The sequence below is a fragment of the Oryzias latipes genome, chromosome 17, assembly GCF_053564925.1.
Source record: "Oryzias latipes strain Hd-rR chromosome 17, Olatipes_Hd-rR_3.1".
NCBI lineage: Eukaryota > Metazoa > Chordata > Actinopteri > Beloniformes > Adrianichthyidae > Oryzias > Oryzias latipes.
Window position 1 is genome coordinate 16222776 of NC_136253.1, and position 18418 is coordinate 16241193.

At 42.8% G+C, this 18418-nt stretch overlaps 1 protein-coding gene and 1 long non-coding RNA gene across 2 annotated transcripts in view; both read right to left on the minus strand.

The window, feature by feature from the left end:
• The window catches only part of LOC144986716 (uncharacterized), a 137063-nt gene that overhangs the window by 57901 nt on the left and 60744 nt on the right, over positions 1–18418 (minus strand). The gene's annotated exons all lie outside the window — the stretch shown is intronic.
• LOC144986737 (uncharacterized) lies at positions 1041–3796 on the minus strand. Its single transcript, XR_013650593.1, has 5 exons — positions 3682–3796; positions 3122–3156; positions 2470–2559; positions 2043–2138; positions 1041–1177 (listed from the first exon to the last, which is right to left on the minus strand). It is a non-coding gene; the product is annotated as an uncharacterized LOC144986737 (long non-coding RNA).

An 18418-nucleotide genomic window follows, 5' to 3' on the forward strand; every position in this document is an offset into this window, starting at 1 on the left:
CAAAGAAAGGAAAAAAGCGAGATTTGACACAACACACGCGAAAACATGTGTTTTGCAAATGCAAAAAAGCTTTTAAAAGCAAAAAAAACAGGTTTTTGAAAGCATAAAGAAACTTAAAAAGCAAAAAAAAAATAATTGAAAGCAAAATGTGAAATAATTGACATTAAAAGGGCTGTGTCCAAATTCGAGTGCTGCGTTCTTCCTGGGCTGCATTTGTAGACTACTTACGTCACACAGCCGTGACAAGTGCTGTCCAAACTGACAACGACTCCTTCAAATGCAGCCAAGGAATACTGCCTTCTTTTTCACGATTTCAAGGACTGGTCTGGTGTATCCTTCTATGCTGTCCACACTGTAAACCCGAATAAGTTCAGTGAACTCAAAATTTTTGAGGAAACAGATTACATAATAATTTTTAAGTTGACTTACTTAAAAAGTATAAGTTCAGTGAACTTAAAATTTTTGAGTTGAATAAAATAAAACAATTTAACTAAAATTAAACTATAACTTTTTATTTAACTAACTTAAAGATTCTTACTTTACTGAACTAGAATATTTTGTTTTTATTGAACCTTAATACATTAGTTAATTAACTAAAAAACTTTAATATATCTCAACTCAAAATTAATCATTTGAAGTCTAAACTAGTCTTATTTGTCCTTCTTAGTCACTGCCATTTTTACAAAAGAAAATGGAGGCAGAATTGTAATTGCAAGTTTATTTTTAAACCACCTTACACAAGTACATTTAAACAACTTGTGGTACTACAAAAAGGTAAAACACTGCACAATTTGTGTTAAGAAAAAGTGCACAAGCCATAAAAAATAAATAAATCAGTCTTCAAGAAAAGCAAAAAATGAGCACTAATCTTTTTTACACCATTTCCTTATACAACTTCATAAAAAAAGAGCATTCTTACATTTCAAGAAAAGCAAAAATTGTTTATCAGCCTTTTTTTTTAATACTTTTCCCACATAAAACTGTCTTTTCTTTGGGTGCCCTTTCCCTACAAACATTAGCACTCAAAACATTTTTGGGAATGTCGCCTACCACAAGCTCATCTTCCACCACAACTGCTGTACTGAGCGGACAGAAATGCACTGAACTTGTATTGTTGTTGCTGACAGTCAGAATGCCAACAGACGTGCTGCTGATGTCTGCCTCTGGTGACTCTAATCTGCAAAGGAAAAAATACAGTGTAGTATTAAAGAGAGAGAATTGATCATTTGAGGGAAGAAAACTTTATGCAAAAACTACAACCTGAAATTGACATTTTAAGAGAAGGTCAGAAATTACACATCAGGAAAATTATTAAAATTGATTTAAATTAATGATTTCAAGGATTGTAGTAAAAGCAATAAAAAATTTACACATATTTATCAAACTCATTACAGAAATGATGAAATGCATTGATTAAAAAGACAGAAAATAAAACAAAAACGTCAATTAAATCACATTTGCTTAATTCAATAGAGTGATCTTTAACTAAAGTCATGTAGAGCTTGATTTATTGCTTGAAAAGGATCTGGAAGAACAGAGCTTATATAATACAAAATCAAATGGAATCAAAATAAGACTATTTGTAAGAGTCCTCATGATTCCATAAGGCACTGTACACAAAAAAATATGACATCTGAAAACAGGATCACATTTACACACATCACATCCCTGCCATTAGACCCTTTTACACAGTTAGTAAAAACTCCTTTATAAAAATAAAATAAAATAAAAACTCCTCCCCAGGACGGACAGGCGATGTACCAGAACTCTTTGAGAAGAATTACATTTTCTAGCTCAACAACTGCATTTTTTAAGTCCAGCAGATTGGCGTCATCCAGATGAAATAGGGGACGGCTGTGGGCCCGAGATGAGCCAGAGGCGAGGTCCACGGTCACGTACAGGAGCACAGATGAGCTGGAGTGCAATATTTTAGGAGACTATGTGCTCTGCCACATAATATTGCTTTGGCATGACTTTATGGTTAAGTTGTATTACCCACACAGCTGGAGTATTAACCAGCATATCCATCATAAAGTACTTACATTCCAAACTTTGAAGAACTGTGGGTCCTCCTCACGTTTGTATATGGGAAGCCAGTGCAGGACAGGAGTACCTTTGACATCAGCAGTCTGCTCTTGCTGCACAGAGACAAAGACAAATTAATATGGCAAACATATTTCAAATGACTGTACCCTTTGGTCTGGCTCAGTTCAGTTCATCTAGTCTTTTTAATAATCTTAAAATTGTACAGTTATTTCAAAAAACACACCAAACATAAGATGACATTAAATTCATATTTACAAATGCATTGAGATCAACATTGATGTTTTTTTCTCCAGTGAAGTAAACATTTACAGTCATTCACTGAATTAGAAACACTCAGTAATTAATATGAATCAATCCAAGTCAGCCCCTTCTTTTAGCTATACTAATGCATAATGTTGATCATGCCATGCAGTTACACCTCACCTGTTTATCATAGAGGTGCAGAAAGTCGCATAGAGCCTTCTGGTTCATGCTGCCTTCTGTCTCAAAAAGATCAGCATCCTCTGCGTCTGTCTGTCCAGGTCAAAATAAAACTGTTTTAACAGTTTGACATTTGTGATGCGATGAAACTCAGCTCACATCTACAAAAATTTTTTTAAAATGTTAAACACATTTTTAAGCTTTTTCAAGCTACTGGTAGCTTGGAAAAACCGCTGCATTTCACAATAGCCTCAATACTCTGTCCACAATATGTAATCTATGATTTATATTAATATTTTTTAAATACTTGTGCATTAGCTAGAATGACATAGAGGATGTTTTAGGAAGAGACAAAAAAGTTATTTTAAAATATTTGACATTGTGAAACACAAATCACAACCAAACCAGTGGCCAAAATACAGTTTTTGAGTCTTAAGCAAACTTTATGATACATTTAGTATTTTAACTCGAGCCCAATTCAGGACAAAGTTATAACTGCTACATAACATTAAGGTAGCTTAGACATTTTTACTTATTTATAATTAATTTAATTTGTCAATAAGGTCAAATGTTCTCCATAGCCGGAGGATTCGTGGGACTGGGAGCTGCTCGTGTCTTAAATATTGCAGCCATGTTATTTACAATCAAAACTTACCTCCGCTCTTATTTTTCAAACGCACCGCCGGTTCACTAAAGAAGATACGAGAACATGTTAGCGTAAGGCAGCTAGCTTAGCCCACATTTGCATTTATTAGGTTACTACGTGAAATACAAGTTACACAAAAAAATAACGATTACCAAATCACAGAGCCTGTGGTAAAAAGTAGTAGAAAAAAAAGGCAATTCCCACCGAGTCGTATATGTGGCTGTGGCAGCCGCTCTGCCAGAGCTAGCTAGCGGTTAGCTAGTAGTAACGGTTAGCTAGTAACGGTTAGATAATTTAAAATGTGCGCCAACCAACTCGGTAAAAGTAAAACTTGAAACTTTGCCCCAACAACTTCTTTTAACCACAAGCAATAATTCTTTGATGACATGATACTGCAAAACATACATAATTGTTTAATTCAGAACAAATATTCGAAGATACATACAAACTCATGGAGCACGTCATGAATACAAAGGATATACTTGAAGGAACATCAAAAGAAGCAACAAATATATAATACAGAGGCGAAAGTCATAAAATATAATAAAAAATAAAATAATACGACTTACCTAGACGTATGTGCGTTATCAACTTGGGCCAGCTGACACTCGCATCAGACCTCCGCCATCTTGAAGACTTCTGTGGCTGAGTTCACGTTCATGGGCGTACGTTATGACGTCATCACGTCTCATTACTCATAAGTTTTGACTCCAAGGTTTCATTTACTCAAAATGTTTTAGTCCAATAAACATATAACTGTGGCAAAAGTTGAATCGGCTTATAGGTTTTAAGCTGACTCAACTTGTTTGTTACTTTTGAGTTCAGTGATTATAAAACTTTTGAGCTCATTGGACTATTCGGGTTTACAGTGATATCCCAAGATGCATTGCGGCCAAGCCCGGGAATTTTCTGACAACAATGGTGGACTGTTTAGGGGGACCCGGAGTTGGAAATATTTACACCTTTTTATATTTACACCTCCAAGATTAAAAGTTGAATTAAATGAGCCATGACAATTTTGAGCTCCATACCTGGTTCACTACTCCACTTTGTGCGGGACTCAAAGTTGCTAGGTGATAGGTGGAACTATCTAAAGGCTAGACTCGTCCAAATTCACAGTCGTTAACATCTGGCATACCTGCTCGACGACGAAGGACCCGGCCAACGTCGACTTGGAAGGTACTGGCCATTAAAGGATGCAGCCCTCGAATTTGAACACACCCATAGTCGTTTTAGAAACATTATTGTGGGATAAATGTAATTTCTGTCCATTATTGTTCTTTAGTTCTGGTCTAAAAATGAACGTGACAGCACGTGGACCGCGGCGCCGTGCTTCACCTGATGACACTGAGGACAGATGTCTTTGTGACCGTGGTGTCACGGTGATGAAGAAACCCCTCCTGGAACAGCAGATGATTTCAAAATCATGTTGTGCACAGTTTCAGCTTGTTTGTGATTTTTATGAATGTAACTGTGTAAACACATAATAATCACATAATAAACAAAAATGCTGCTCTTTTCGAAATTGATTTAAAACAAAGAGAAAAGTGTGCAGTTAAAATGTAATCTGTGTCAGTGGTGAATTCTAAACCAGAACAGACATGAGAACACACAAAGTCTTTTGAGTTTCAATCAATGGAGAGAATCCTTTAACCCTTATATTGTGTAAAAACGTACCCATTATCACACAGTTTTACCTTGTGTTTCTAACGGGTTCGGTTTTACCCGGACACAATATAAGGGTTAAGCAAACTGTTAACCAGGAGGAAGAGGAACCGAGAGAAGAGGAAGAACAAATGAAAGAGCAGAGGGAGAGATTGAGGGAGGAGCTGAGCTGTTAGTGAACTATAGAAGAGACACAAACTTCCACTTTCAACACAGTTCAACACACAAAAGCCAAACATCAGCTTCATCCAACATGCTGTCTGTGCAGACATCTGTGTTCACTCTGCTGCTTCTAGTCATTGGAACAGGTTGATGGGATTCTTTCAAAGATCCATTTCAGCATTTGATGTTTGTCCATCACTGATCTGACTTCTCTCTTCCTTTAGATGTCAGCTGTGAAGAACTCACTGCAGTCAAGAAGGAAGAGTCCACTTTGGAAGGAACTTCTGTCACTCTGTCCTACAAATATAAAAATGCTGCAATAGGAAATGAATATTTCTTCTGGTATCGACAGTTTCCAGGAAAACCTCCAGAGTTCTTGATCTCTCATTCTGGAACAGGAACACCAATTTCCCAAACAATTCCTGGATTTTCCTTCAAAGTCAGTGACGACCAAAGACAAATGGATCTGCAGATCTCCTCTGCTGCAGTGACAGATTCTGCTGTGTACTACTGTGCTGTGAGGCCCACAGTGACAGGAAACAACAAAACTCTGTACAAAAACCTGCAACAACCCACAACATCCACAAACACAACATCCACTAGAGGGTGTCACACACTGTGAAAGCACTGATTGTTGAGACAATGAACGGATGACAAAGACAACAGAGAAATGAAGCATAAGAAGAAAGATAAGACAGAGCTTTTTTGTTTTTTATTGAACACAATACAAGACAACAACAGAACATTTTCATAAAATTCACAAAATATGGCGAATACAAGAAAGAATACTGCAATTTGAAAGGAAGCAAAAAAAATTCTTGTCTGTATGCATACATAAACCTGTCCGTATTCATAATCATAGAGAAATTAGGGAAAAGTATAAAATAAAGAAACAACAATTTCAGAGTTGGATAGTGTTACAAAAAGCAGGGGATACAACAGATAAATAAATGGAATGTTATGGCTTTAGGTGAATCGATTAATTTTATGTATTTTAAGTATAAATGGACCTCATTGTTAAAGAAGGTAAAGCTGGGGTGACATTTCTGTAACCTATTTTATTGTATAAAAAACTTGTAACACAGTCAACACAGTATTGATACATACATTATTTACATTGTTGTGTAGTGACAGGCCAAAGATTATTACGTCTTTCGAAAAGAAATCCATGATAAATGGGAATTTATTTTTTAACCATTTGTAAACATCCAACCTGAACATTTGTACAACATCACACAGGAAAAATATCTGGTTGATGTCATCAACAGCAATTTGGCAGAAGGAACAGCTTTTGTCATTACTGTTTAAACGTAATATAAGTAATTCTTTGGAGGGATAAATATTATTCATAATTTTGAAGTGTGTTTCTTTAACTTTTGGGGGAATAGGATGTTTCATGAAATCGGTTCTTAATTTAGTAACAACTTTTTGTTCAAATTTCTGCAGTAGATTGTTTTTGTTCTGTCGTCCAGGAAAAAACCTTTTAATTAACAAATTTCAAATTAAAAGAGTTATTACATTTTTTGTCCATAAGAGGGGATCCTTCACAGACCTGCTGTGGAAGATCTTAACTCTTTGATTGGTTGAGTTTAGCAGAAAAAAAAGCTTATTGGCCCCGCCCACTGAACTTCTCCCTCATTGAGCTGCAGTGGAAGAACAGAGTTCATCTGCTGTCTGTGTGGCTTCAAGAACTCCAAAGACATGTTGCTTTACCTCTTTTTGCTTCTATCTCACATTCTAGGTGAGTTCAAGAACAGAGATTCAAGTTTGTTTGAAGCTGCTGCATCAACTCATCATCTCGTACATCTAATGGCTTCATTTTCTCCACTTTTTCCAGGACTCACAGATGGAGACACAATCTCTCCTGATCAAGATCAACTTACAGGAACTGAAGGAAAATCTGTTACAATGAAATGTAACTATCAGACAGCCGACAGCGCTCCTTGGCTTTATTGGTACAAACATGATTCTGACCTTCAGGCTCCTCAGTTTATTCTCTGGAAAGGGGCAAAAAGTTCCACAAGTGAACATATTCCAGATAAACGATATGAATCCAGAACAACATACACATCAACTGAACTGACCATCAGAGAGTTAACCCTGGCAGACACAGCTCTCTACTACTGTGCTGTAGACACACAGTGATCCAAAGTGTAGAAGAGGCTGTACAAAAACCTGAAGACAGATATGGGACTACTCTTCAAAGAGGAGGGAAGTGGTTTTCAAAGCACAGCTTCATATCAGATGGATTCTGTTCATTCCTGTTTGATCAGAGTTTCTGTGGTTACAGCTGCTAATGAAACACTGTGGGAGGATTCACATGAGCAGATGATCCACATCAACCAATAAACATAAACATGAAGCTGTTCTCCACAATCTATTATGATGATACTAATGTACAAAAAGTCAGTCCGTCTCCCATGAGCACTCTGTTTGTGTGCAAGTTGTCACATTTCATATTACAAGTTCTCACATCATATCTACTAGTGCGCCCTTTTTGGAACATATTTACCTTCATACAACCAGCCTAACAGGAACAGTTTCTTTCCTGAAGCAGTCAGACTGCTGAACTCCACCCCCCCCCCCCTCTCCATGGACAACAAGCTAATTCCCAAGTGCAATATCACAGGGCTGTGCAATGCTTAACATAACATACTGTGCAATTGAAAAATACTTCTGTGCAATACTCCGTAACAGACTGATATCGTTATTGATACTATATTTATTTATGTCTGAATTTAAACGGCTGGCCCGGGACCAGAGAGCCTAATTTCGTTTTATCATGATAAAATGACAATAAAGTTTCCTGATTCCTGATTCCTGATTCCTAACCCACATTTGGAATTTGGAGAAGGCCGATGCTCAAGGGCAAGGACCAGAACCCACACCACAGGGACACGGACACCCCCAGGCTCAGATGTGATATGATCATGCTCATTAAGTGGGAGAACGTGCACCATTGGTGGCAGACTAAACACTTTTTCCCCTCACTGTATGTAGCACTTTTCTACCTTGGTCAAGACCTCACTCATGAACCCATAGGTGTGTGTCTGTGTGTGTGTACACTCTTGCACATACATTCACAGACTGATGCCAGCTTCACTTCCATTCAAGGCACCAACCTTTTAACCACCAGGAGTGATATGGGGTTTGGTGTCTTACCCAAGGACACTTTGTCACATAGGTGAGCAAGGTGAGATCCAGACCTGCCTGCCGCCCTCTGATCAGAGTTGAACCGCTCTACCTCTGCACCACAGCTGCCCAAAATGACATCATGTCAGGATGAAAATGATCCCAAACACACCCCCTTGGCAACTGTAAGAAGCCTTCTAGGGTCCGGGAGTGGCCCAGCTAGTATCCAGATCTCCACATCATAGAAAATCTATAGAGGGAGTGTAAAGTGCATGTTGTCCGGCGACAAACCCAAAACATCACTGCTCTACAGAAGATCTGCACAGAGGAATAAGCCAAAATACCTGGTCGGTTAATCCTAGTTGACCTGGGAGTGAGGCGTGATGCTGTAGTATCGCGAGACCCAGCGAGACGAGTGTGGTGAGTCGACTTGGCGGCGCGTAAGCATTTGAACAAACATTTTCGATCTTGTTTCATTTTTCCGCCATATTAAAACATTTCCTGCTAACTAACATAACCTGTTAAGAGTATTAAGCTTCTGTCAGCCTGGAGGACCTGGAGAATTTCATCGACGAGTGTTTTAATACCTGCAACATGGTGAAGCCCAGAACCGCCACCACCACCCCCTCCGCCAAGCGTGAACGGCCTGAGGACTCTCCCGGGGCTGTGTCCTCTCCAGGCAGCGGAATGAGCGATATCCTGGATTCGATTGACAAAAAGCTCTCCAGCTTTGATGGCCGCCTCAATCTGCTGGAGATCCTCCATAGAGAATTTCAAGGTCTGCGGGAGTCTCTGGAATTCAGCCAGCAGCAGGTGCGGGAGCTTGCAGCGGAGAACCAGGCCCTCAGAGAGACCGTGAAGACCCTGAGCAGTGACACCGCCCGTCTCTCCGAGGAGAACCGATCCATCAAGGAAACCCTCCTGGATCTTCAGTCGAGGAGCATGAGGGACAATCTAGTGGTCGCGGGGGTTCCAGAGGAGGCAGGAGAAGACCCCGAAGCCACCGTTAGATCCTTTTTACAGGTCCACCTGAAGCTCCCCAAGGAGGAGGTGCAGAAGATCTCCTTCCACAGGGTTCACCGCCTCGGAGGAAGAAGGTCCGACCACCAGCGCCCGCGTCCTATTGTGGCTAAATTCGAACATTTCAAACAGAAGGAGATGGTGAAGGGCCGCGGACGGGAACTGAGAGGCACGCATTACAGCGTGAATGACCAGTTCCCGGCAGAAATCCTCCGTAGAAGGAAGATCCTGTTCCCGCTGAGGAGGAAGCATCTTGCTGCTGGTTCGAGAGCGATTGTGGCCGTTGACAAACTTTATGTGGACGGCCGGCTGTTCCGGGACCCGGAGATCACCCCCTGGCTGTGCTGAAGGCTTTCAGATCCGCGCTGAGAACATCTGCGCTGCCCAGAAGAAACCCGCTAAACTTACTTCAATGAATGGAAAACCGGATCATCAATAATCCACACCTCGATCGCAGGAAAACAGTCTTTTTTTTTTTCTTCGTCACTTCAGTCCCACTGATGTTTCTATTGTTGTTTTGTTGTTGTTTTCGTTTTCCCTTCTATCTCTTTTTTTCTTTCCTTTACTCTCCCCCCCCCCTCTCCCCCCTCATTATATGTAAATCACCTGGAAGCAACTCATCCTCGGTAAGTATTTATTTATGCACGGAACGGGCGCGCGCACACACAAGCGCACACAGGGGCGTGCACATGCGATCCCGCACACACACGCCGACATACTGCAATCACCTCACACAGGCTCTCATAGGACGCACGCGACACGCAGCTCACATAGCCAGAAAACGTTCACGCGCACAGCGCTTCTCAATGCGGGCACGCGCACACGGACTGGCACACATGCATCACTTAGCTTTACACCTTTTCAGTCAGAGCAGTTATGAACAGTCTTAACATCGTTAGCTGGAATGTGCGTGGACTTGGCTCTGAGCCAAAGAGATTGAAAGTGTTAAATCACCTGGATGGTCTAAAAGCAGATATAGCTCTACTGCAGGAGACCCATTTATCAGATTCTTTGAATCACCTTATGTGCTGCTTACAATTTCCAGTTATATACTCTGCCAGTTACAACTCCAAACAAAGAGGAGTTGCTGTTTTAATTAATAAAAATCTTAATTTTACTCATAAGGATACAGTTACTGACCCAGAAGGCAGATTTGTAATCATTAATATATCCATTCAGAATAAGGACTATTGTATAGTGAGTATTTATGGTCCCAATGTTGACGACTCTTCCTTCTTTCACAGATTCTTCACCTCACTCTCAGTTCACTCTGACTCCACAATCATTATAGGAGGAGACTTCAACCTTGTTTTGGACCCTGAACTTGACAGACTCAGCACAGCAGCAAACCAGCGTACATGGCGGTCTGCAAGTATTCTAAAGCAGTACATGAATGATCTGGGTCTCTGCGACGCGTGGCGCTCATGTCACCCAAGCACTAAAGGGTTCACCTTTTTTTCTCCAGTTCACTATTCACACTCCCGTTTAGACTATTTATTAATCAGTAACTCTCTTTTAAAAAATATCCAAAGCTCCAATATCCATCCAATTATTATCAGTGATCATGCACCAGTCTCTGTAAACATTTCTAGGGAAAAATCCACACCCTCTGGTACAACCTGGAGGTTTAATACGTCTCTGTTAAAGGACCAGGAATTTCTTGAATTCTTTAAAAAAGAGTGGGCAACCTTCTTAGACTTCAACAATACTCCAGACATCCCACCGTGCGTTCTTTGGGAAACAGCAAAGGCAGTCATGAGAGGGAAAATCATTTCTTATTCAACGCACAAAAAACGCAAAGAGAAAGCAGATTTATTAGAATTAGAAAATAAAATCAAAACCCTGGAGACTGCTTATGCTGCTTCTGCACAGGAACACATTCTGGGAGATCTGAAAAATTTAAAGCTGCAGTTAAATGACATCATTAATAAACAAACACAATTTCAAATACAAAGGCTACGACTTGAAAGATTTGAAAACTCTAATAAATTTGGCAAATTTCTGGCTAATCAGCTTAAAATTAACAGAGAAAAATCATCAATCACCTCTATTATGGACCAAACAGGAAATGTCACCCATGACCCGGTCAAAATTAATAACGAATTTGAAAACTTTTATAAAAACCTGTACACACCGCAGATCAATCCGTCAGAGCAAAGTATTGACTCATTTCTTAATAATGTAAACCTACCCAGGCTAAATGAGGATCAAATCACAAACTTAGATTCTCCGCTCTCGCCGTCTGAACTTCATGAAGCTCTGTTACTAATGCCTAATGGTAAAGCTCCAGGGCCTGACGGCTTTCCTGCTGAGTTTTATAAAGAATTCTGGGAACAACTGGCACCAACATTTTATAAAACTGTCACATCTATTAATGAGAGCCAATCAATGCCACCTAACATGAACTCAGCCAACATAATTCTTCTTCTAAAACCAGACAAAGATCCCACTAGTCCTTCAAGCTATCGCCCCATTTCTTTAATCAATGCAGATGTAAAAATTATCTGCAAAGCACTAGCACAGAGAATAGAAAAAATCACTCCTCACATAATCCACTTCGACCAGACTGGATTCATCAAAGGCAGACACTCGGATGATAATGTCCGTAGACTAGTTAATATAATAGACTTTGCCACCATTAAAAACCAGGAAATGACGGTACTATCGCTGGATGCTGAAAAAGCCTTTGACAGAGTTAATTGGAAGTTCCTTATTGCTGCCCTCCATAAGTTTGGTTTTGGAGAAGCATTCATCAATTGGATCAAAATATTATATCACAACCCCAATGCATCAGTTAGAACTAACAAACAGACTTCAAACAGGTTTTTTCTTGGAAGAGGAACCAGACAGGGCTGCCCACTCTCTCCTTCTCTTTTTGCTATATTCATTGAGCCTTTAGCTGCAGCAATAAGACAGAATGAGAGCATTATAGGAATAAAAACCAAACACAGCCATCATAAAATTAGTCTTTATGCGGATGACATATTACTGTTTTTAAGGAATTTACATTCTGTAAATGAAACAGCAATGATCATAAATGAATTCTCCTCCATATCAGACTATTCCATTAATTGGAATAAGTCTGTTTTATTACCACTCAACAGGAATATGGAACAAAGACTCACAATTCCAGTTAAAACAGGAAATATCAAATATCTGGGTATCTACTTTTCCCCCAAACTATCAGAACTGGTGCAGCTAAACCACACCCCATTACTGAAAAGCATACAGGACGATCTAACACGCTGGACCAACCTGCCTCTGTCCCTTATGGGCAAGGTAGCCACGGTTAAAATGAAAATCTTACCCAAAGTTAATTATCTCTTCTCAATGATTCCCACACAACCGCCATTAAAATGGTTCAAAACATTAGACTCATCCATATCAAGCTTTCTATGGAACAACAAACCTGCAAGAATTAGTCTAAAAACTTTAAAATCTGCAAAAAGCTGTGGAGGATTAGAACTACCTAATTTCCACAAATACTTTCTTGCAAATAGATTACAATATATCTTAAAATGGTTAAAAAATAATCCAGAAACCAACTCATGGTTAGACTTGGAACAGGTGTTATGTGGAAAGATCAACCTGTCACAGCTACCATTTATTAGCCAAATAGTTAAAAAACAGGATTGTTTCAAAAGCATTAATATAAATGCCACCTTAACAGCCTGGTGGGAATTTCTCAAAATATCAAAATCATCAATTCAACCGTGCAAAATGACACCCATCTGGAACAACCCGGACATCCTTATTAACAAAAAAATGATTCACTTCCCAGCTTGGCAAGCAGGGGGCATAAAACAACTAGAGCACGTAATTATTGATAGAAGATTCATAACCCCCCAGGAACTTCAAGACAAACATGGAATAAATAACTTCTTGGAATATCAGCAACTTAAATCAAGTATTACTAAAAAGTATAAAATTAAAGACGACGATTTAAAGCTACCAGATGTAGTTACCACTCTGATTAATTTTTCAATGAATAGAACTCTCTCCAAAATATACAAACTTTTATGCAATTTAGATAACAATATTGCCCTTCCAACAAAAAAATGGGATGCAGATTTGAGCATCAGCACAGATGAAAGCTTCTGGTCAGAACTTTGTCTAAACACCTTTAAACTGACAAAAAGTTCAAATCTGCAGCTAATCCATCTCAAAACTCTTCACAGAATTTACTACACTGGACAGAGGATGTTCAAGATGGGTCTCAGTAACTCAGACATTTGCGAGCACTGTGATAATAATCTACCCGACAGCTACATGCACGCACTGTGGTTCTGCACTCCTGTCAGGGCTCTCTGGCAGCAGGTATGTGCCGATTTATCAGTCTGGCTTAAGGTTTCAATCACTGCCTCACCGTCACTTTGTGTGCTTGGTGACATGAGTGCCATCGATATAGAAGAAGGATTAGCATCTATCATTTTCATAACTCTTTGTATTGCCAAAAAAACTATTTTAATAAATTGGAAAAACAAGAAAAATATAAACATAAGTCAACACAGAAATCTGCTGTTTGATCATATCAGCTTGGAAAAAATGTCAGCCCAAAGCTCAAGTAACTTTGAAAGAATTCAGTCTCTCTGGTCTCCTGTGGTTGACTCCATGACTTAGGGGGTGGAGGGCTTGGTCGTCGCTGCTCCTTGCCCTTCTGCCGTGGTTTGGGGTGGGGGTCGGGGCTTCCGGTGCCTGGCGGGGGCGGTGGGGGGCTCCGTTGGTCGGGGGGTCGGGTCCGGTGCCTGGGTGGGGCGGGCTGGGGCGCTGCGTGGTCCTCTGGGCTTGGGTGTGGGGGTGCGTGGTGGGGGGGTGGGGTGGTGGTCTGGCTTGGCTTGGGGGGGTGGTCCCTTTGCCTGTGCTGGGGGGGGTTGGCGGGGGGCCCTGCTCGGGTGGGGGGGGCCCAGCGGCGCCGGATGGGCTGCCCATCTGCACCTGGGGCTGGGATCGGCCCTTCCCTGGCTCTGGGACGGGACGGGACAACCCTCTCGGGGCCCCCGGTCGCTCTGGGTGTCACCCGCTTCGGCTGCGGGGTCTGGGGTGGGGTGGGGTGGGGGGCTTGTCGGCCCTGTCCTGTGGGGGGGCGTTCTGGGGGGGAGGGGGGGCCCATTATTAGTACGGGTCGGGGGGGCTAGCGGGTCGGGGTCTCCGCTGAGGCAATCAGTGGTTGCCTCGGCCGGTTGGCCTCCTCGGTCCCGTCGAGGCCTGACCAGAGCTCTTCTAGGGCCGGCGTCTGGGGGTGGGGGCCTGGGCTTGCTCCGGGGGGGGGCGACGCTTTCTGGCTCCTCTCTCTCTGTGTGGGGTGGGTGGTGCCGGGCCTGGGGTGTCGGCGCCTCCGGGGGTGGGCCCCTGGGCTGGGTGGCCCTGGCCCCTTTGCTGGGGGTGGGCTGGGGGACGGCTGTTTGACCACCGGGGGACAGTCTACCAGCTGTCCCCAACTTACCCCCTTCCTTATATAACCTCATATTAGGGTGAGGGGGTGGGGGGTTTAGCCTGCGATGCGCCTTGGGGGGGGGCTACTTGGGAGTGGCCCCCCTCCTATGGTTGCCGTATGGAGTGGGCCCCCCCTCTTTCGGTTTTATTTGCACCTTAGACACGTAGGGTCCTTGGTAGGGGGGGTGCTTGGACATCACTGCAAGCAAGCAGCAGATGTCCTCCTGGCACCCTACCCGCCAATTTTAACCGCACCTTAGACATTTAGGGCCCCTTGGTGTGGAGGGTGAGGGGACATCACTGTGAGTAATCAGGAGATGTCCCCTTAGTGCCCTACTCGCCAATTTTAACTGCACCCCCCTTAGTACACACACCCCTCCCCCTTCAATATATACATTCAAACATAAACACACACACATGCACACAAACACCCTCTCAAACACCCATACACGCACACACATTTTACAAGGAAGGTGGGACCTGGGTCCATCTGTCCCCTACCCCGTCCCTGGTGGGGGGTGCGGGCCTCTTGGCGATGGCGGCCGTGTCCCTTGGGTGCCGGCTCCCTGGGCCCGGCGGTGCTCTCTCCGCGCGGTGGGGGGGTTCATATTACACCTGAGCCGGGGGTGTTCGTGTCCCTGGGGGGTGGGTCCTGGTCCTTGCCCCTGGGCGCTGGGCCCCGCCAAACTTCCAACATGGCCGAGCCTGGTCGGGCCATATTTATAACATCCCTTATGGGCCGCCCTTTTTTCCCCGGGGTTCCCCCCTCCTGGGCGGGGGCGGCGGGCCCCTGCCTTGCTCCTACCTGGACCAACCGTGGGCCGGGTGGGTGGCTGCCTGGAGTGCGGGGCGGGTCTCCCTTGGGGGGTCCTGGCTCGTACCTGGGGTCGGGGCGGGGGGATGCCCGGAACTCCTGGGTGGTGGTGGGGTGCTCGTCTGGGGCTGTGGGCGTCCCTCTCCGGTGGGGCCCTGCGTTGGGCTCTTCCGGCGCGGCGGGGGGCTGCTTTCCTGGCTGGGCTGGGGCGGCGCTCTCTTTCCCTCTGCGCCTCCCTGCTCTCTGGCTCTGGGGGCCTCGCGGCGGTCCTGCTGGCCCTGGCCTGGGTGGCGGTCTTGGTCGCCCGGGGGGCGGTTGTTCCCTGCCTGTTCACGTGTGGCGCTGGGGGAATTCCGGCTGCCGCTGCTGCTGCGGCGGGGGTATGGGTGTGGGGGTGGCTGGGCGCTCCTCCTCCTTCTTTTCACATTCCACCATCCATTTTAGAAGAACATAAACACTCACCTGAGCACAGGTGTTAGCTCACCTTTGCACTAATAGTTTGCATGATTGAATGAATGAAAGATTTCACACTAGTTGGTTTAAAGGCATAGGTATGCGTTCGTGAACACTATCTGTTTTGTGTGCATGTTGACATGTGGACATTTCTGCGGCTAGCAGGTGTGTTGATAATATTTGAGTGTGTGTGAACAGGCCCCGCCCTTTTTGTACTACATTTGAACCGTACCGTAACGATAAACAACCAGTAAACCTGTCTGCTCTATGCTGCTTCATGGTCTTACCCCCCTTCCCCTCCTATTATCACCCTCCTACCCCCCCCTCTCTCTAACGTCCCTCTCTCTTGTTCCCCTCTTTCCTTTTCCGTCCGGTCCAACACCAAAGATTTTCAAACATGATTGAAATTAATAAAGTTTGGCCTCAATTACAAAAGGGGTTTATTCAGACATACCTTTGGTTTGTCTGAAGATGAATAACCCCTCTTGTTAGAATAAAATATGTCCAACACAAGAGGCCCTCAGCTCTCATCTGTTTGCCTAGCTGTTGGACAGGACAAGTTAAAAAAAAAAAAAAAAAAAAAAAAAAAAAAAAAAAAAAAAAAAATCCTAGTTGACCTGCAAATGTCTCAAATTAAATTATGATAAAACAGATATGCCACTAGTTGGCAAAAAAATCCTTTCTAACTGAGAGCCTCCATATTATTAGTCCAAGCTGAAAGGTCCTCCATCTCTGCCTCTCCTCAGGCAAAGAGTCTGGGTGTCACAGCACAGGTTACTTCTCATTAGATTACTTGGACTGCATACTTCCACCTCTGTAACACTAACCATTTAAGATCCTCCCTCACCTCCACTAGTCTACTACCATTCAGGTTCACAGTCTTGTCACCTGCCAACTTGACAACTGCAGGTTCTTACTGTCTGGATTTTTTTAAAACTCAGCAGCATGATTGACAAAAAAAAACTCATCCACTCATTACATTACAACTCTTCTGCAGCAACTCCACTAGTTCCTGATCACATAACGTGTTCAGTACAAAATGTAACGCCGATGTAACAGCTGCAATTATCTAAAGGCTAGACTCATCCAAATTCACAGTTGTTAATATCTGGGCTACCCGCGCGACGACGAAGGACCCAGCCAACGTCGACCAGGAAATGTCGCCCTCCAATTTGGACACACCCATAGTCATTTCAGAAACATTATTGTGTCATAAATGTAATTTCTGTCCATTATTGTTCTTTGGATCTGTTTTAAAAATGAACGTGATAGCACGTGGACCGCAGCGCCCTGCTCCACCTGATGACACTGAGGACAGATGTCTTTGTGACCGTGGTGTCCGGTGATGAAGAAACCCCTCCTGGAACAGCAGATGATTTCAAAATCATGTTGTGCAGAGTTTCAGCTTGTTTGTGGTCTTTATGAATGTAACTGTGTAAACACATTGAATAAATAACAAACCTGCTGTGGAAGAACTAAACTCTTTGATTGGTTGAGTTTAGCAGGAAAAAAATCTCATTGGCCCCGCCCACTGTACTTCTCCCTCATTGAGCTGCAGTGGAAGAACAGAGTTCATCTGCTGTCTGTGTGGCTTCAAGAACTCCAAAGACATGTTGCTTTACCTCTTTTTGCTTCTATCTCACATTCTAGGTGAGTTTAAAAACAGAGATTCAAGTTTGCTTGAAGCTGCTGCATCAACTCATCATCTCATTCATCTAATGGCTTCATTTTCTCCACTTTTTCCAGGACTCACAGATGGAGACACAATCTCTCCTGATCAAGATCAACTTACAGGAACTGAAGGAAAATCTGTTACAATGGAATGTAACTATCAGACAGCCGACAGCGCTCCTTTGCTTTTTTGGTACAAACATGATTCTGACATTCAGGCTCCTCAGTTTATTTTATGGAAAGGGGCAAAACGTAACACAGGTGAACATATTCCGAATATACGATATGAATCCGGAACAACATACACATCAACTGAACTGACCATCAGAGAGTTAACCCTGGCAGACACAGCTCTCTACTACTGTGCTGTAGACACACAGTGATCCAAAGTGTAGAAGAGGCTGTACAAAAACCTGAAGACAGATATGGGACTACTCTTCAAAGAGGAGGGAAGTGGTTTTCAAAGCACAGCTTCATATCAGATGGATTCTGTTCATTCCTGTTTGATCAGAGTCTCTGTGGTTACAGCTGCCGATGAAACACTGTGGGAGGATTCACATGAGCAGATGATCCTCATCAACCAAGAAACAACTACATGAAGCTGTTCTACACAATCTATTACAATGTTACTAATGTAGAAAAAGTCAGACCGTCTCTCATGAGCACTCTGTTGTACTTTCTTTTCTGGTGCTGAATGACAATATTACATACATTATTTATTTAAACTTTATTTAATAGGGACAGTGGAAATTAATGAACATCTATCAAACAATGATAGGTGTAAACATGCTGGATTATAGCAATGATGCTAATTTGCATCCAAAGTACCTAGGCAGGAAACATAAAAAAGGACAAAACAAAAGACAGAGTCGCAGATACAATAAGAACACAAAAAGGTGGTACATTAAGAGAGTTACAAGTCAGTGGCTACAGGACTGGTTTGCTTTCAGCCACTG